General features: G+C 34.8%; 1 protein-coding gene across 1 annotated transcript in view; it reads left to right on the forward strand.

Annotated features, from left to right (window-relative positions):
* Nucleotides 1–21,025, forward strand: part of LOC112394249 (protein PTHB1) — a gene marked incomplete at its 3' end in the record, with an annotated part of 222,556 nt that overhangs the window by 54,787 nt on the left and 146,744 nt on the right. The gene's annotated exons all lie outside the window — the stretch shown is intronic.

Consider the following 21,025-nt stretch of genomic DNA (forward strand, 5'->3'; position numbering starts at 1 on the left):
AATCAGTTTTAGGATCATCAAGAGGTTTGCTATGCTTGGCTTCTTCACATGGTCATAGTTTGTGGGAGAACTTTAACCTTATTTGATGCAGTAGATGCATGTGTTTGTCTAGCTTATTGATATAGTATGAAGGAAAGGTTCTCTTGGATGGGCCAAATTGCTTTTTCTTTTATTGATTATTTTATGAAATTGGGATTGCCTTTCTTTTTAAAATAGTTAACCAACTTAAAATTGCAACCCTTGGAAAAACAAGAATTATGTTTGGTGAAATTTGACCCTTCATTTTTTTTTTTAAAGATTTTTTTGATGTGGACCATTTTTAAAGTCTTTATTGAATTTGTTACAATATTGCTTCTGGTTTATGTTTTGGTTTTTCGGCTGCGAGGCTGAGATCTTAGCTCCCCAACCAGGGATCGAACCTGCATCCCCTGCATTGGAAGGCGAAGTCTTAACCTCTGGACCACCGGGGAAGTCCCAACCCTTCATTTTTTTTTTTTTAACATCTTTATTGGAGTATAATTGCTTTACAATGTTGTGTTAGTTTCTGCTGTATAACAAAGTGAATCAGCTATATGTATACATATATCCCCATATCCCCTCCCTTTTGCGTCTCCCTCCCACCCGCTCTATCCCACCCCTCTAGGTGCCAACACTTCATTTTTAATAACTGAAAATTTCTCATACATTGATGTATTTATGGTATGTTTTGCTAAAAAGGCTCTGTGTTAATGGTCATTTGTTATGTGACAGAAAAGAGCATACTTAATATTATTTGCAGTTCCTAATTTTTTTAACACTAAAGGTGCTTTTTTTGACATTTAGCGTCTCTGCTTACATGAGCCACTATATCTGTGAAGTGTTTTGGACTTAAAGAAACTTTGAAAACAGAGGCATTGATTAAAATTCAAAAGTTTTAGTTCCCCAAACACCACCCACTGGTTACTTAAATTTTATATTGAATCCATACAATGTTTATAATGCAAATATATTCAAATTTTTCATATTTTGATAAGAATAACATTTATAATTCTCAGAATGCACATATATTCCAACCATGCCAAGATAACACTTGTGTTCAAACAACAGTAGCTGGTCTGACGTTTAAAAGAAACACTTGCTAGCTGAAGGAAATTCCTCTTGAGGCACGAACTGGAAACCATGTTGAGTACGCTAAGTGATTCCATCTGACCTGCAGAAAATCACTGTGGGTTACATTTTCACTTAGCACATATGTCGCTGACAAAGCCAACTGGCTGGAGTAAGATTTTTGAAATGGACATTTCTGGCTGAGCTTGGAAGGCTGCATTTTAAAATGTGAAACATAAAAAACCCACTATTCACTGGTTGCACATTAAAAGCAAATGGCCAGAGGAAACAAGATGAACTATAAAAAGCTCATAGGATAAAAACATTAAATTTTGTGTACAGTTTTAATTTATTCTATTTGTAGTATGTTTAAAAATAATTATCCTTAATATAATAAGCCAATGTCCCTAAAAAAGCTAAATGATTTACAATCAACCTCGTATTACAGAGAAGGATACATTGAATAGCTTAATAAAGAAAAGATTTTGGCATTGTTCCTTTTTTAAATGTTTATTTGCAACTGTTTATAGATTTCATACTTATTGAGTGAAGACTTGGAAAATCGATGTGAATCAATGTACTTTTGTCCTTTGAGGAAATGCAGTCTGGGATGGAAAAATCTCCAAACTTGAAGCAAAAATTTCTAAGTTCGAGTCCTTGTTTTGCCATTGATTCACTTTGTCCATATAAAACGTACTCTTTTAGCCTTGGGTTTCCCTCAAAATATGGTTATGTGTTTCCCGCATCCTGTCATTGTCAGTAATGAACTGTTACTTAGAAGTGGCTTAAGCTCCTGGTAAGAAAGCCGTTTCTGTAGATTCAGGGTATTGTTTTTACCGTGCATACTAACTGAACTGGTACAGCCAGAGCTTATGAACCACATGTGGCACTGAGAGATTGTTGAGTATTCAGTGGTTACCCAAGCCATTTTAAGTTAGCTGGGTTTTACGATAGGCTTCTTTTGTGAAGCTCTTTCCTAGATACTGTTAGGGTTATAAGATAAATAAATGCTAGTGTCTTAGCCCTAAGAAATAAAGGAAACCAATGTAAGAAACAAACATGAGTTTACATGCTGAATTGTGCCGGGTACCTTGCTGGTTATTGACAGAACTCATGTAATAATCTGTATCAGTGGAAGACTTCACAACAGCTTTTATTCAGTGCTTACTATGTGCCAGGCATTTTGCTGGAGTTGCATAACTGTAGTTTATTTTACAGATGAGGAAACTAAGCTTTAAAGAATTTCCTTAAGAGCATATAGTGCTAAGTGGCAGGGTGCACATTTCATGCGTGCATTGCTTCACAGTTGGGGGCAACATATTTTCAAATGAAAAGAGTTTGAGAGTTAGGTATCATGACATAGTTAAAAAAAGGGCATATTTCCATGTTGAGGGATGATCCGAGTGGATGCCACTGATACTTTCTGACTGACCCACCCCTCTTTTGCCAAATGGGAGAAATTCTCTGGTGTTGGGATGTTCGGGATATTCCCGATTGATCTACCCTTGGAATTTGCTTTGATGTTCGCCTGGGTCCTGTTGTTAGACTGAGTCTTCACCATCACAGTGATTCCTATTAAATTTAAAACTACTTTTTACACGATTGTGTCCATAAACATAAAGACTAGATTTAAGGAGTTTTGAGCACCATCATATTTATGAAATGTGAAGATAATTGGTTCTCAGGCAGGCACACTGTGATTTAATAGTAAAGAAATGAGTTCTATGTGATACCTTCTTTTATACATATATTATTTGCAATATTGTAGGTTATCCAAATCATCTGTTTACCAAATTACGTTTAATCTTACAGCAACTCGTACTAAACAAATGCCAACGCCCTTCTTAATTCTGAAATTAGCATGGAGTAATAACAATTAATTGAAATACTCTAAGCTCACCTTTGAAATGCAAGTTATAAAATTTCACTTGTCTAAGGATAAGGGAGAGAAATCATGTTTTATAGTTTTGATTTAGACTAAGAAATTTGTTTTACAACTACAAAATTAAAGTCATGTACCTTTTTCTAAAGTATAAGAGAAAGACCTAAAGTCTCTTTTATAAGTTTAACAGTACTTTTTGCACATGCAATTTCTCCTGTCCTGGTGGCAGTTACCAAATGATGGCTTTTCAGCATCAGACAGAGCCTACTTGGAGCCCCACCCCTGCTGGTGTCGCTTTCTCTGTTAAGCCTTTCTTGTCTGGCCTGCTGGTTTGGTTATTTCTCCATTTCTATTTCTACAGAATTTGTTTATACCTTACCTTTAATTATTGCATGTATTAAGTTATGGTATAAAGATTTGTTTTAGTATTTCTTGACCCCAGTATTTGTTTCTTGAGATTAGGACTATATTTTATTCATATTTTTAGTCTCTAGTACATAGCCCAGTCTCAGACATACAGCAAGTAATTAACATCTGGATTGAATGAATATGATAATTATATTTTGATTTAAAAAATATGTATAAGATTGAAATCACGAAGTACAGTGAACCCCATGCAAAAAGTATTTATTTTAAAATATTTCAGTTTGAAATTAAAATGTGTTCTTTGGTTATTTCATTTTAACAAGAAGAAAAAAAAAATTAGGGGAAACTGCTTTCTACTGTGGATGTTATGTGCTTGATTAAATAATTCCCTTGCTTTTAAATTACCCACTTTTGTTGTTACAGAAAAATTGTAGAGCACTGGAATTTTGGAATAAATCTAGAGTGCTTCAGGCAATTCATGTAGCTGAAGATAAAGGTTTTGTACTGTTCAGATACTAGAGTAATTTTTAATTGCTTATAACCTCTTAACATTTTTTAAACGATCTTACAAACCTTGCCAGAGTTGCTGTTCTTCATAGAGGTATGTGGCAAATTTGAAAATGAATTTGTGTTTGAATTTTAAATAAGGAAATTATTTTGAAAAGGGAATCATGTTTGCATTTGAGGAACTTGGAGGTGATGAAAATAAAAACAACTATATATCTATTATCTATGTATTCATTATATATATATATATATATATTTAAAAGAAGTATTCTTGGTTAAAGATTAAATACACTGTAGGAATTTTAACCTTAAGAGGAAAATATTGCAATATATATATAGAATGAAATTGGGCAGTCTTTGTAAATGAAAGGAAGCCAGTGTGTAATTAGTGATAGCAGACACTATATGAATTTGAATATAATTTTAGCCTCTTATTCTATGTAGCATGGACTCTATTGAAAATTGAAACTTTTTCTTATTTCTTATTGTGCGTGTGTGTGTGTGTGTGTGTGTGCGTTTCTGTCTAAGGAGTCAAAGACTTATGCACATGTCTGTTTGTTTACAGGAATAATAGAGATTATGTGGAGTTCTCCTTAAATTTTTTTTTCTCTCTTTTATAACCAAGGCATCAGATTGGTTTGTGGTTGAGTTTTGAAAAAGTCTAGGCTACCATAATGGTGGAATTGGGTGACATCTTTATTATCCCATGAACTGGAGGATCAGGATCATTGGCCTTGATTTCTATGCTGTTCTGTAGGTCCTGCTAACAAGGAGTTCTAATGACATTGAAAATGGAAGAATAAGATGCTTCATCATCATCTCTACCATCATTGCCTTAATTTGGGATTTCTCTGTTTCTCATCTGCATTGCTGAAAGAGCCTCCCTGCTGCTCTGTATGCCTCTTTATCTTGCTCCCTAGGCTCCCTGTTTCATTCTTCCTTCCATTCTTCATTCTGCGGCTTTAGAGTAATCTCTCAAAGCACAAATCTTATCATGTCTTTGACCTGCTTAAAATTCCTCATGGTTCTCATCACCCGTGAGAATAACAAGGCTTATATAAGTCTCTGGCCTGCTTAACTCTCTGATCTGATCTTACTTCAGACCCCAACTTAAAACAATACTTTCTCATGCTTCTGCATGTACAATAAAATATACTTTACCTCAGTTTTACATTTAGCCAACTCCTACTCTTTCAAAATTCAATTCAGGCTCACTTTTTTGGCGGGAGGACTTTGAAACCAATTACACCTACCTCTTGTCTCATCCCCCAGTCCTAGGTATGCCTTTTATGTGAAACTATAAGACCCTTTGTGTGCTTCTATCATGACACTTACCACAATGTCTTATAATTTTTTATTTGTCTGTTTCTTTCACTAGACTATGAGTTCCTTGAGATCAAGAACTTCTTTTATCTTTTCATCTGTGATGCCTGACAGGACATCTATTTATTTAGAATCCTAAAAACTCAAAGATATGTTTAGTATTTATTATATTTGAGTCTATTTTGCAAATAGCTACTGGTCCAAAAGCTAGTGCCACTTTGTAGTAAAACAAGTAGTAACAATTGTCAATTTGATTTCTAACCTCTTTATATTTGGTAAATATTTGCTCTTATCTGTTAACATAGGTTTAAGGTTGACTGAGGCATATTTAAAGTTAATTTTTCCTCCTTTCTTGCTGTTTCCTTACATGGGTCTTCATGTGTGTAAATGTGGTGAGTGTGGTGTTTACTGTTGAATAGGAGTTTTGTCATTGTTCACATTTATATTTTAAAAATTATAATGTGAGACATTTATTCTTTATGATAAAAACTACATTTAGTGGGCATATTTTATGAGAGATTCTGCTAAATGCTTTGTATACAGTATCTTATTTAATTGTCAAAACAATCTTGTCAAGTCAGTGTGATTAAACTTCATCATACAGATGAGGAAACTAATGCTTATAAAATAAAATTTCTTGCCTGAGTTTACACAGCTATTAAGTGATAAGCTATTAAGAGCTGAGGTTTGGACATGGGTCGATCCGACTTGTAGACCGAGTTCTTAACTATTCTGTCACCTGTTGCATTTATGACTGTGATTGCAAATAATAATTTGAAAGCCATACGTTCATTTCAAGTTTTTAAAAACCTTCTGACAGTGCACATTTTCAGTTAGGATTAACTTGATAGTACAGTGGCAAAATAATGTGTTAAAATGCCAAGTTTTACTGGCTTTTTATTCCATTAAAATATATTAATAGGTTAAAATTAGATTCTCCTTCTCTTCCCTTTCCTCTCTCCTCCCTCTTCTCTCCTTCCTCTCTCCCTCCCTACTCCATCCCTCTCTCTTTCTCTCTCTCTCCTCTGTCACTTATTTGTTGAATAGATTGAATTGTTTGTCCTGTTAATTCCCATAGTCTAGTTTTTGCTCATTGCATCCCCATGGTGTCCTTTTTTTTTTAAAATAAATTTATTTGTTTTTATTTTTTTTGGCTGTGTTGGGTCTTCGTTGCTGTGCGCCGGCCTTCTCATTCTCTAGTTGAGGCGAGCGGGGGCTACTCTTCGTTGTGGTGTGCAGGCTTCTCATTGTTGTGGTTTCTCTTGTTGTGGAGCACGGGCTCTAGTCACGCGGGCTTCAGTAGTTGTGGCATGTGAGCTCTAGAGCGCAGGCTCAGTAGTTGTGGTTCACGGGCTTAGTTGCTCCGTGGCATGTGGGGTCTTCCTGTGCCAGGGATAGAACCTGTATCTCCTGCATTGGCAGGCGGATTCTTAACCACTGCACCACCCGGGAAGCCCCCCACGATGTCTTATGGATGTGTTCCTCTGTCCTTCAAATTTGTAAATTTGTAGTTAGATCTAGAAGCTTTATCAGATTCAGGTTTGATTTTTTGGCAAGAAAACTTCACAGCTGGTGTTGTGTACTTCTTCTATAAGTAGGTACATTATGCCAGGTTGTCTGTCTTTGTGTTGTCTGTCTTTGTGTTGTCAATAGCCATTGATGATCATTGCTTAGATCATTATTTTATTAGAGATTCAAAATTGTTATATTCTGATTTTGTCATTTCTTTATTATGTAAATACATCTAAAAGAATAGATCTTTAATAAATTATAAACTATTTGGTTACCCAGAGATACATTTCATATAGGAAAGGCAGGATGAATGCTTGGTTCTCTTTTGTTTTCTAAATACAGAGTTGGTTCCTTAGAACCCTCCAAAGATGACAAATTAGTTGTTATTTTTTGTTATTTGCATATTGTTATGAACTCATGGATTTATATATTTGATGCATTTTAATTTATTGAAGTTGTTATTTTTATTAATGCTAAAAATAATACCATACCATTTTTGGCCAAGGGAACCTTTTCAAGTTGGTTCTCCCGAGCCCTTTTGACAGAGCTCCAGTAGTCCCTGTCAGCATTTTTGCTTTCTGTTATGAGATATTCCAGCCACATCTTGTATGTTTCCCCTTCCAGAACTGGAATAAGTCATTTTTTTAAAGGAGCATATTTCTTTTTCTTGGTGGGAAATGGCATTTGAAGATCACAATCTGGGTGCTAATGGTGCTGATTGCTCCTGGTTAGTTATTGCTTCTGGTTTGTTTTGGTGGATAGAGCTAGGAAATATATAAAAAATTTTGAAGATAAAATATATTATAGGTTCATATTGGTACTTCCAATTCATATTCAGAATCACAGGATTTACTTGTCCTCATTCATCTTATATACATACACGTGCATGTGTTCTGGAACAATTTTGGGAACACTGCCATAGTCACTGGTTCTCAGACTTTTTTTCTTTCGCAGGATAACCAAAGCTGCAACACACTTTCTTCTGGCTTTGTGGCAATGATTTTCTGGCTTTGGGGCAATGAGAACCTATAGGTTCTCATTGGTGAGTGTCAGTGCAGTTTGAAAAACTATCCTTACACTCATTCCTTTGAGAATTCATACCCCAGAAGAGGAAAATTTGTCCTGGGAATTCTCCTCAATATTTTGTAATAACTAAATGGAAAAAGAACTTGAAAAAGAACAGATACATGTATATGTATAACTGAATCACTTTGGTGTACACCTGAAACTAATACAACTTTGTTCATCGGCTATACTCCAATATAAAATAAAAGGTAAAAAAAGAAATTTAACCAATAATTAATAATCTTACAAAGCAAAACAAGAAAAAGGAGATTTTTTTTCAGGAGAATTTTGGATATTAGCCTGGGAGATCATTTTTTTTTAAAATTTTTTATTGGAGTATAGTTTATTTACAATGTTGTGTTAGTTTCAGGTGTACAGCAAAGTGAGTCAGTTATACATATACATATACCCACTCTTTTTTAGATTCTTTTCCCATATAGGTCATTACAGAGTATTGAGTAGAGTTTCCTGTGCTATACAGTAGGTCCTTATTAGTTATCTATCTTATATATAGTAGTGTGTATATGTCAATCCATGGGAGATCATTTTTAATGAATTTTTAACTGTTAGATGGTGTCAGCTTTAGGGTTTAAGCAAATACACAGATCTGCTTTGTTAGACCTTCTTGTGCGTTACAGGTATATCTTGTAGGTCATTTTAAAAAAATTTTTTTTTTTTTTTAAGTCTTTATATTGCTTCTGTTTTATGTTTTGGTTTTTTGGCTGCGAGGTATGTGGGATCTTAGCTTCCCAACCAGGGATTGAACCTGCACCCTGGCATTGGAAGGTGAAGTCTTAACCACTGGACCACCAGGGAAGACCCCTTGTAGGTCTTTTATTGATAAGTACTGCAAGATTAGAGAAATCTCTTCACACTTCTAATATTATGCAGAACAAAGAAGAGGGTGTAAGAGCCATACAAAATATGTCTTTATATTATCAAGAGTGAATGAATACTCAAAAAATTAAACAATTAAACATAGACTTACTGTATGATCCAGCAATTCCACTTCTGGGTGTACACCCAAAAGAAGTGAAAGCAGGGACTCAAGCAAATATTTGTATACCCATGTTCATAGTAGCATTATTTACAATAGCCTCCAGAAGATGGAAGCAATCCAAGTGTCCAATGACAGTTGAGTGGATAAACAAAATGTGTTATATACATATAATGGAGTATTAGTCATAAAAAAGAATGAGGTACTGATATATGCTACAACGTGGATGAATTTGAGGGACGTTATGCTGAGTGAAATAAGGTAATCACAAAAAGACAAATGCTCTGTGATTCCTCTTATATGAGGTTCCTAGAGTAGTGAGATTTTTAGGGACAGAGAACAGAATGGTGATTTCCAGGAGCTGGGAGAGGAGGTGGTGGGGAGTTAGTGTTTAATGGCTACAGAGTTTCAGTTGGGAAAGATGAAAAAGTTCTACAGATAGATGGTGGTGATGACTGTGTAACAATGTGGATGTATTTAATGCCCCAGAACTGTACATTTAAAAATAGTTAAAATGGTAAATTTTATATTACGTATATTTTACTGCAATTAAAAAAAACACATACAGCATCAAAAAAAAAAAAGCAGGATGAAATAAATATCAAAAAGCTGTGATAAGAGTGTTAATACGGTATGTAGTTTGTTTCGAGTCCTTAAAGCCTTCAATCTTTATTTAGTTGAGACAAAAATAAAACAAATATTAATTTGAAATAAAAATCTTATTAGCTGGATTTGATTATCTTCATCCAAATTCAGAAACTTTTCATTTCCTTTATTCTAGAAGATACACTCACAAAACGAAGAGGAAGAACTTTTGTGTATCTTCAAGTCTCTTATTTCAAGGTTATACTTGATTTTGGGTCAGGGGTATGCTGAGGGCAGTGAGGACAGAGAATTAAAATTGAGAATGAAAGAAAATTTAGGCTTTATTTCTTAAACTGTTTTAAAGAAGTAAGTAGTTTAGATGCTTGGAAAGTTGCAATTAGTGTGTCCTTCAAAAGAAACAGGAATAACTTTTTGAATTAAAATTGTCTTTAGGATTTTGACTTGTAATTTAAACATAAAAGATTTATTTTCTCTACATCAGAGTTTCTTACCCTTGGCACTGCTGACAGTTTGGTCTGGATAATCCTTTGTTGTGGAGGCTGCCCTGTGCTATTGTAGGATGTTTAGCAGCAATCCTGCGCTCTACCCATTAGATACCAGTAGCACCCTCCATCAACCAGTGTGACAACCACTCGGGGGACAAAATCACCCCCGCTGCTCTCATTATAGGATTAATATTAACAAAAATTAAGGACTATATTTTAGGTATAACTTACACATCTCTTTTCTTCTCTTATCACAACAGTTAGATCTGAATCAGAATTTAATATATGTATGTCCCTTTTGAACAAACCATGAAAAGTCATAAATTCATAGATTAGCCCTTTAGTACTATACATTTTTTTTCAGAGGGAGTTACCAATACCAAGCTTTCTGATTTACATTTCATACTCAAATGTTTTAATTATTGCTTTAAAATTACTTCTGTTTTAAATTATAAAGGCCACATATAATTTGCACAAAATTTGGAAAAATACAGAAGATTATTAAGAAGAAAATTTAAATTACCTTTAATCTTAAAATTTAAATATAAACAGAAATACATGAACTTCTAAATCAAGTATTGATGAAAATGCAGTGTGATTTTAGTGAACATTTAGAGACACTAGATTAAAATAGAATCCTCCCTTTTTGGGGTAAAAATGGCAAACAATGACTATAAACAATTCTTGATTTTTTTAAAAAATAAAGGTGCTAGAGCTCACCAGTATTTTCACTTAGCTTAATTTTGACTGAATTGTATAAATAATTGTGGTAGCATTTATGAGGATATCTTTGAGATTATAAAAGTTTTGTTTATGAATGAATTATCCATTTGAGAGATTAACATTAATTTCCTCATACGTGTGTAAAGTACCTTCTTATATAACACTCTAAACCTTTCAACTGTTCATATATAATATATAGCCTGGGTGTACATGTTTATAAATGTGTGTGTATATATCTATATATATTTGTATCTGTTTCTAATTTTATAAACAATAAAATCTAGGTTTGAACAGAAGCCATAGTCTTTGCTATATAATTGAAAAAACATGTGTTTCCATGTAGGCAAACCTAAGGAAAGTAGTAACTCTCAAACAATTCTTCTGTTTAGAAAATGCTTTCAGGACATTACATGTTAAATCCATAATTCTATTACAGTTATTGAATTTTGTAATGAGAAACATTTGTTCATTGACTTAAACTTTTAACAGAATTTAACAATTAGAAATTTTCCAGAATGATGCATGCTGTGTATATTAGAGAAATAGAGGAGATTGAGAAATGAGACATTGTCTGGAAAACTGAAATAATCTTCTTTTATTATCAGATTATAATATAAATCATATTATGGCATTGATAGTTTAGGTGGCTATTGAAATCTGAATCATGGCATTGATAGTTTAGGTGGCTACTGATGATGCTGAAATGTTAATTTTTTGTTTGTATTATTTTCTTTTAGAATGTACCATAGCAATTTTTTTGTGTGTGTGTGGTACGCGGGCCTCTCACTGTTGTGGCCTCTCCCGTTGCAGAGCACAGGCTCCAGATGCACAGGCTCAGTGGCCGTGGCTCACGGGCCTAGCCGCTTCGCGTCATGTGGGATCTTCCCGGACCGGGGCACGAACCCGTGTCCCCTGCATCGGCAGACGGACTCTCAACCACTGTGCCACCAGGGAAGCCCGCAAATATATTTTTATAAATTACAAATAATCTGTTCAGAATGTTATTTACTTTATCTAGGAGAGAAGGAGTTTTCATTCTTAACTTTTTGCTTTCTCATTTTGGAGTCATTAGAGATTTATTGACTAATGGCTTATTTTGATATTAAAGCATATGAACTTTCTATAAGGAAAGTTTCTATTGTGTTTCTTACATTAATTTATATTTTTGTTAGACCAACCATTTTTTTTAAAATGAAAGCTACTGGTATTGTATAACTGACATCCCAAAATATGAAGTCAGTAAAAAACTATTAAAATATATTAGATGGAGAGTGTGTTTGATTTAAGAGGGAAAAAACAAGACAGCTGCAGATGTTGTTTCTTCTTCTTGTGTTAAAGATATCTCCTAATAAAGGCTACTAACTTTGAAATCTCTATTGTCTTTCCAAAGACTAAGAAAAACATTTTTTTGATTGCAAGATTTGCTTATGTGTCTGGTACTGTCCCAGGTTCCTTCACATGTTTCCATTTAGTTCTTGAAACTACCTGCAAAGTAGATATTATTCCCATTCTACAGATAAGGAAATTGACAAGAGTCAGAATTCTATACAGTTATATATATTTGTACATATTTATAGGTATATTATGTGTGTGTATGTACATACACTTATATATACATATATACACACATATATATTAAAAGATTTGAAAATTTCAAGGTTTAAATATCATAATGGCAATCTCAAGGGAAGAGAGAAAAATTAAGTTTTCAGGAAATACTGAAGTTTTTCAACATTCATTGTATCATCGGATGAATTTTTTTGAATGGACGATAATAGAAGTCATGGTTTTATTATGCAATCTCATTTTTTTCCTCCTTGACTTTGTCATTGCTGATATATTTTGGTTTTGAATTTGACATGTGACAAGTATATTTTAATATTTTGTTAGATGAATACCATCAAGTAAGGAATTTTATCTGTTCTCTCAGATCATGGATCCCAAGAAGAGTATGTTTTACTTTTTTGGGAAATGAGAATTTTGTATTTGGCAGCATTGGATAGTTTAAGTGGTATCACTTATTTTTCTGCATGAGAATATATTTTTCTATTCTTTCCTCTTTCTTTAAGACAGGATTCAGATCTGAGGTAAAAATTTGAAAATCCACTTGAGGTAGGTCATGAAGGACTTGACTTTTTCTTCAGCAGGAGGTGGCAATCTTAGCACATTTACTTCTAATTAAAACCAGAACCCAGTGTTTCACTAGGGAATTTATTATTACTTTTAAGCAATGAGTATTTTGAACTTGGGAGTGGAGTTTTCTCTTATAAACCTTAAAGTTCATTTGGGCCTCAGGATTTAAAAAAACTGTTGACTGCCCATTGTGCATTAAAAAGGTTAAAAGTCATCATTTTAATAGTTAGTTTTGTGGCATTCTCTTTCATTATAATGCTTGTTTTATGGGTTTTATAAAGGTGTATTAAAATGCAGCAACTTCTGTTGGAATGATGTTAAATTAAGTTCTTGGCTTCACTGGCAACTTTTTTGTCCTTTATAAAATTGATTAGACTTTTAAAGTTATACACATGACTGAAGATGGAAATATTTGTGCACTGGCATATATTATATAAAGTAACTGAGGTTGTGTGTACATATACAGAAAGTGAAGTAGAAAAGTGGAGGTGCTTACCTGGGCAATTCAAATTCTTTACCAAATTTACCTGAAATAATTGGCTATTTTCTCTTGTTATACAAACAGTTTCTTTTATTTTTCACTTTACTTTGTGTGACTAGAAACGGTATTAACAATTATTTATTCATGAACTTTAGATATATAGCTTTTCTTGTGTGTGTAATGAAACTGCTTTAAGGAATATTTTTCCTTATTACTCTACTACTATGTTAATTGCTTACAGATTAGAGAATATAGTTAAATGAATAAAAAACAATTATACAGTGGGTTACTGTTAAATTTTATGACTAATTGTGATTATTGACTTTTATATATTCATTTATATACACATATATGTTTTATTTATTTATTTTAAATATTTACTTATTTATTTGGCTGCACTGAGTCTTAGTTGTGGCACACGGGATCTTTTTAGTTGGGGCATGTGGGAACTCTTTGTTGCAACATGCGTGATCTAGTTCCCCAACCAGGGATGGAACCCAGGCCACCCCTGCACTGGGAGCATGGAGCCTTAGCCACTGTACCACCAGGGAAGTTCCTATATACACACATATACTTTAAACCAGGGGTCCCCAGCCCCTGTTCAGAACCTGTTAGGAACCGGGCTGCACAGCAGGAGGTGAGCCATGGGCTAGCGAGCAAACTTTCATCTGCTGCTCCCCATCGCTCCCCATCACTCTCATTACTGCCTGAACCATCCCCCACATCGCTTGCATTACCAACCTGAATGATCCCCCCCCACTTCCCACCCCCAGCCGTGGAAAAATTGTCTTCCACGAAACTGGCCCCTGGTGCCAGAAAGGTTGGGGGACTGCTGCTTTAAACAAAATGGGTAATACTGTTCATTCCTGGCCATTTTGCCTTATAAATTGTGACTGTCAGTGAATATAAATCTACATCCTTTTTAATGGCATAGAATTTGTGTTTTATGCATACATATAAGTTGACTGTTGAACAACATGGGTTTGAACTACAGGAGTCCACTTATACTTGGATTTTTTTCAATGAATACATACTATAGTACTACACAATTCTTGGTTGGTTGAATCTACTCATGTGGAACCATGGATATGGAAGATTGATTGTAAAGTTAGGCTCGGAGTTTAGACTGTGTGGAGGGTCGGTACCCCAACCCCTGTTGTGTCCAAAGGTCAACTGTACATCATAATTAATTTCTGTTGGTATATACACTATCTAATGCTTTTAATATTTTCCTTTTTATAAATCATTGAATGTATTTGTAATTCTTTATATATTTATTAAAAACATAAATATATTGTTATATTTTAAAAAAAGAATAAAAATGGAAAGCCCCGTTTTTATTTCCTTGCTGCCTATGAAATTTTACTCCTCTCTCAAGGTAAACAGTTTAGTGAACAACATTGCAATTGCATACATTATTCAGTGCATTTATAAACATATTTGGTTTTGTTTTATGTCAATGGGATCACTCTCTATATGTTCATCTATAATTTGTTCATTTCATTTACATGGATATCTTTTCATGTCCAAATGCATAGGCTTACCTCGTTCTTTTTTTTTTTTTTTTTTTTTTTTTACGGAGCACAGGCTCCGGACGCGCAGGTTCAGCGGCCATGGCTCACGGGCCCAGCCGCTCTGCGGCATGTGGGATCTTCCCGGACTGGGGCACGAACCCGTGTCCCCTGCATCGGCAGGCGGACTCTCAACCACTGCGCCACCAGGGAAGCCCGCTTACCTCGTTCTTGTATGGGCTTCATAGAATTCTTTTTCTTTATAAATTTATTTATTTAGTTAGTTAGTTTTGGCTGCACTGGGTGTTTGTTGCTGCTCTCGGGCTTTCTCTAGTTGTGGCAAGGGGGGACTATTCTTTGTTGCGGTGCATGGGCTTCTCATTGCGGTGGCTTCTCTTGTTGTGGAGCATGGGCTCTAGGCGTGTGGGCTTCAGTAGTTGCGGCACGTGGGCTCAGTAGTTGTGACTCGTCGGCTCTAGAGTGCAGGCTCAGTAGTTGTGGTGTATAGGCTTAGTTGCTCCATGGCATGTGGGATCTTCCCCGACCAGGGCTCAAACCCATGTCTCCTGTATTGGGAGGCGGATTCTTAACCACTGCGCCACCAGGGAAGTCCCCATAGAATTCTATATATGGGTATTTCATAATTTATTTAGCCATGGAGATTGCTTCCAAAATTTACTATTGTGGGCAACCTCATTTTGCATTGGCTCACTCTGCTTTGATATATAGGCTCAGAGTAAAGCTCACAGGTGACTAGTCCATTGGACTGACTGTGACATGTACTTTATTATTTACATTTTATTACACTCAGGAGTACAGTTATATTTGTTGATCTTATGATGGAGAATAGAGGCAGTTGGCTAAACATTCTAGAAAATTTGCAGAGTTTGATCAAATAAGTTGAGCACAGGAGTTTCCTCACTTCCGGTACTACAGTTATCTAGTACATTCTTTAACAGTCATTTTAATTAACCTTCTCACTGAAAGCCCATTTGAGTAATGGAAGAGTTCCAGAAAGCTACTGAAGAAAAACCATAGCTATTAGCAGGAATGAAAAACCAAGATTCAGTCAGACAAATATTTTTTGAATGCTTATTATTCCTTCCATAAGGATCTTTCCACATGGCTGGAGAGATGAGAGTAACATACATCAATCTGATAATGATACTAAACAACAAAAGTCATCGTGTAATATTTTCTTCTGATTAATTTTGAACCCATTCTGGGAGCTGGTGGACTTGAACCACAGGTATTCTACTCTTGATGACCTTTAAGGTCTTTATCATCTTCTAGAGAAATAATGTTGTTATCACTTGTTTCTGACTTTTGTTGGCTGTTTACCATGTGAAAATAAATTGATAAAGATTCCAAATGTATCAGGGCTTTCTAGGTAGGCTACTCAGCATTAGTGTTTTTTCAAACTCTTATCCTGGTGAAGATCAAGATCAGTAGGAGTCTGGCATTTTCATGGCTCAAATGATATTTTATAGTCAGTAGAAACAGGGCTTCTCTAGAAGTGGCATCAGTTAGTATATGATGAGGTGAATGCATTTCCTCTCTGTTTTCTCCTTGCTTTTCTTCCCTTCTCCCTCATCCTTAAGAATAAAGAGGTATTTCATGTACAGAGGGCATTGTTTTATTTCATGAAATAAGAATAGCCTGCCTAAGGATAGATGCTTTTGGTCTGCTTCTGGAAGGAAGACTATAAATCAGCAATTTTAAAACTTAGGTCATCATTTTTCCAAAAGCGTTTTAACGTATTTGCTTTCTTGCCAAGGTTCAATTTATATGTTTGGTAATGGATTTTTAAAAATGTTTGCTTGAACTTTGATCTTTATACCTGTGGAAGAGCCAATCATTGGTGGGGCCTGAGCTTCAGGAATGGTGGGAAGTTTGATGGATACCTGCCTCCTCCATTAAAAAAAATTTTTTTAAGTGACATGTTCATTTTGGAAACTTTGGATGAGGTTTATATGAGAAGGGAAATAAAATAATCTCTACTTGACACTAAGAGCTAACTAATCATTATGACTATTCTAGTGTATTTATTTCGCCTTTTTATTTTGAGTTTTTATGTCATAAAACCAGATTCATATTGTATTTACTCTTTCTTTTTTAAGGAACATTTATTTATTTATTTACTTATTCATTTTTTGGCTGTGTTGGGTCTTCATTGCTGCATGCAGGCTTGCTCTAGTTGCGGTGAGCGGGGGCTACTCTTCGTTATGGTGTGTGGGCTTCTCATTGCGGTGGCTTCTTGTTGCGGAGCACAGGCTCTAGGCACGCGGGCTTCAGTAGTTGTGGCACGTGGGCTCAGTAGTTGTGGCTCGCAGGCTCTAGAGCTCAGGCTCAGTAGTTGTGGCACATGGGCTTAGTTGCTCCGCAGCATGTGGGATCTTCCTGGACCAGGGATCGAACCCGTGTCCCCTGTGTTGGCAGGCGGATTCTTAACCACTGTGCCACCAGGGATGTCCCTGTATTTACTCTTTTAAGGTCTTTTTCTCGCTTAACAATATCACAAATATTTACCAAATCAACAAATATTCTACTGTCATATAATTCTAAATGATTATAGAGAATTCTATGATTTACCACTGTTAAATTTTGCCTTTAAAATATTTTGCTTTTAAAAATACTGTGGTCATCCTGAAACTTGTATGGAACCAGAGAAGACCCCAAGTAGTCAAAGCAATCTTGAGAAAAAAAGATCAAAGCTGGAGAAATCATACTTCCTGAATTCAAACTGTATTAAAAATATATAGTAATCAAAACAATATGGTATTGACGTAAAAATCGGTATATAAATCAATTGAACAGAATAGAGAGCTCAGAAATTAATTTATGACAAAGGAACCAAGAATACAGAATGAGGAAAGGATAGTCTCTTCAATAATGGTGCCGGAAAAACTGAATTGCCACATACAAAAGAATGAAACTGGACCCCTATCTTATACCATACACAAAAATCAACTCCAAATGGATGAAAGACTTAAATGTAAGACCTGAAACCATAAAACCCCTAGAAGGAAACATGGAGGGTAATCTTCTTGATGTTGATCATGGCAATGATGTTTTGGATTTGGCACCAAAAGCAAAGGCAACAAAGAAAAACAAGTGGCATATAACACTGTATAAGTTTAAGGTATACAGCATGAATGATCTGACTTATATGTACTGTAAAAGGATTACCACAGTAAGTTAACATCCATCATATGATACAAAAAAAAAGAAAAAAAAATATTTTTCCTTGTGATGAGAACTCTTAGGATCTACTTTCCTAACAATTTTCAAATATTATATCAATAAAACTGGAAAGAATAAAAAGAACACTTTTTAGCACCACAAAAAATCAAGAGAAATAGAAATGCTAGAAATTTTGTACCCACAGAAAAGTTGCCTGATTATCCAAATTGAGAAGCAAGGAGTAGCTAGCATACATTTTTATTACTGAGAAAATGATGACCATTCAGATTTGCTATTTCTATCACATTTTTGGATAAATTCTTTGGAAAGAAAAGTGGGTGGGGCCAAAGGTGGACCTTTCCTTTGACTGTATCATTGAAATTATTATAACAAAAATGTATCCATGAGATTAGTTGCAAATTTTAAAATAAATAATCACTGCCTAAAAAACCCCCCAAACCCCACCAAAACCAGGTGGGATTACATCAAACTAAAAAGTTTCTGTACAGCAAGGGAAACCATCAACAAAATGAAAAGGTGACCTGTGGAATGGGAGAAAATATTTGCAAATCATATATCTGATAAAGAATTAATATCCAAAATATATAAAGGACTCATACAACTCAATAGGAAAACCCCCAAACAATCCAATTTAAAAATGGACAGAGGAACTGAATAGACATTTTCTCAAAGAAGATATCCAGATGGCCAACAGGTACATGAAATGTGCTCAATAATCCTAATTATCAGGAAAATGCAAATCAAAACCACAATGAGATACTGTCTCACACCTGTTAGAATGGCTATCATGAAAAAAGACAAGAGATAACAAATGTTGGTGAGGATGTGGAGAAAGGAGAACCCTTATTCATTGTTGATAGGAATGTAAACTGGTGCAGCTACTATGGAAAACAGTATGAAGTCTCCTCAAAAAATTAAAAATAGAACTACCATATGATCCAGCATCCCACTTGTGGTTATATATCCAAAGGAAATGAAAACAGGAGTTTGAAGAGATATCTATACTCCCATGTTCACTGCAGCATTATTCACAACAGCCAAGTTATGGAACAACCTAAGAACCATCAATAGATGAATGAATAAAGAAGAAGTGGTAGATACATATAATGGAATATTATTCAGCTATGAGAAGGAAGGAAATCCTGCTATTTGTGACATCATGGATGGATGTTGAGGACATTATGCTAAGTGAAATAAGCTAGACAGAGAAAGACAAAATGCTGCATTCACTTATGGGGAATCTAAAAAAAAAGTTAAACTCATAGAAACAGACAGTAGAAATTCTAACAGACACTCAGAGAGAGGTTCAAATACTGGTAATTATGACCACTGTATTTTTAAAATTTTCTTATTTTAATTTAGCTTTGTTGAGGTATAATTAACATATAAAATTGTAAGATATTTAAAGTGTACATCATGGTGATTTGATATAGGTACACATTGTTTAAGGATTCTCCCCATTTCAAGTGGCATGATATATTTAAAGTGATCAAAGGGAAGAACCTACAACCAAGATTACTCTACCCGCCAAGGATCTCATTCAGATTCCACAGAGAAATCAAAAACTTTACAGACAAACAAAAGCTAAGAGAATTCAGCACCACCATACCAGCTCTACAACAAATGCTAAAGGAACTTCTCTAAGTGGGAAACACAAGAGAAGAAAAGGACCTACAAAAACAAACCCAAAAAATTAAGAAAGTGGTCATAGGAACATACATATTGATAATTACCTTAAATGTGAATGGATTAAATGCTCTAACTACACCATGATCAAATGGGATTTATCCCAGGGATGCAACGATTCTTCAATATATGCAAATCAATCACTGTGGTACACTATATTAACAAACTGAAAATAAAAACCATACGATCATCTCGATAGACGCAGAAAAAGCTTTTGACAAAATTCAACACCCATTTATGATAAAATCTCTCCAGAAAGTGGGCATAGAGGGATCCTACCTCAACATAATAAAGACACTGATGAAAGAAATTAAAGATGATACAGATGGAAAGATATACCATATTCTTGGATTGGAAGAATCAGTGTTGTGAAAATGACTATACTACCCAAAGCAATCTACAGATTCAATGCAATCCCTATCAAATTACCAATGGCATTTTTTACAGAACTAGAACAAAAAATCTTAAAATTTGTATGGAGACACAAAAGACACCGAATAGCCAAAGTAGTCTTGAGGGAAAAAAACGGAGCTGGAGGAATCAGACTCCCTGACTTCAGACTATACTACAAAGCTACAGTACTCAAGATAATATGGTACTGGTACAATAACAGAAATATAGATCAATGGAACAGGATAGAAAGCCCAGAGATAAACCCATGCACCTATGGTCCACTAATCTATGACAAAGGAGGCAAGGATATACAATGGAGAAAAGACAGTCTCTTCAATAAGTGGTGCTGGGAAAACTGGACAGTTACATGTAAAAGAATGAAACTAGAACACTCCCTAACACCATACACAAAAATAAACTCGAAATGGATTAAAGACCTAAAAGTAAGGCCAGATACTATAAAAACTAGAGTAATGGAAATAAAAACAAAAATAAACAAATGGGACCTAATGAAACTTAAAAGCTTTTGCACAGCAAAGGAAACTACAAACAAGACAAAAAGAATGGGAGAAAATATTTGCAAACAAATCAACAGACAAAGGATTAATCTCCAAAATATTTAAACAGCTCATGCAGCTCAATATTAAAAAGCAAACAACCCAATCCAAAAATGGGCTGAAGACCTAAATAGACATTTCACCAAAGAAGACATACAGATGGCCAAGAAGCACCTGAAAAGCTGCTCAACACCAGTAATTATTAGAGAAATGCAAATGCAAAATGCAAATGAGGTATCACCTCACACCAGTTAGAATTGGCATCATCAGAAAATCTACAAACACCAAATGCTGGCGAGGGTGTGGAGAAAAGGGAACCCTCTTGTACTGTTTCTGGGAATGTAAATTTATACAGCCACTATGGATAACAGTATGGAGGTTCCTTAAAAAACTAAAAATAAAATTACTATATGACCCAGCAATCCCACTACTGGGCATATACCTAGAGAAAACCATAATTCAAAAAGACGTGCTAAAAAAAAAAAAAAAAAAAAACGCCCCCACAAAG

The sequence above is a fragment of the Neophocaena asiaeorientalis genome, unplaced genomic scaffold, assembly GCF_003031525.2.
Source record: "Neophocaena asiaeorientalis asiaeorientalis breed wild unplaced genomic scaffold, Neophocaena_asiaeorientalis_V1.1 scaffold612, whole genome shotgun sequence".
Taxonomy (NCBI): domain Eukaryota; kingdom Metazoa; phylum Chordata; class Mammalia; order Artiodactyla; family Phocoenidae; genus Neophocaena; species Neophocaena asiaeorientalis.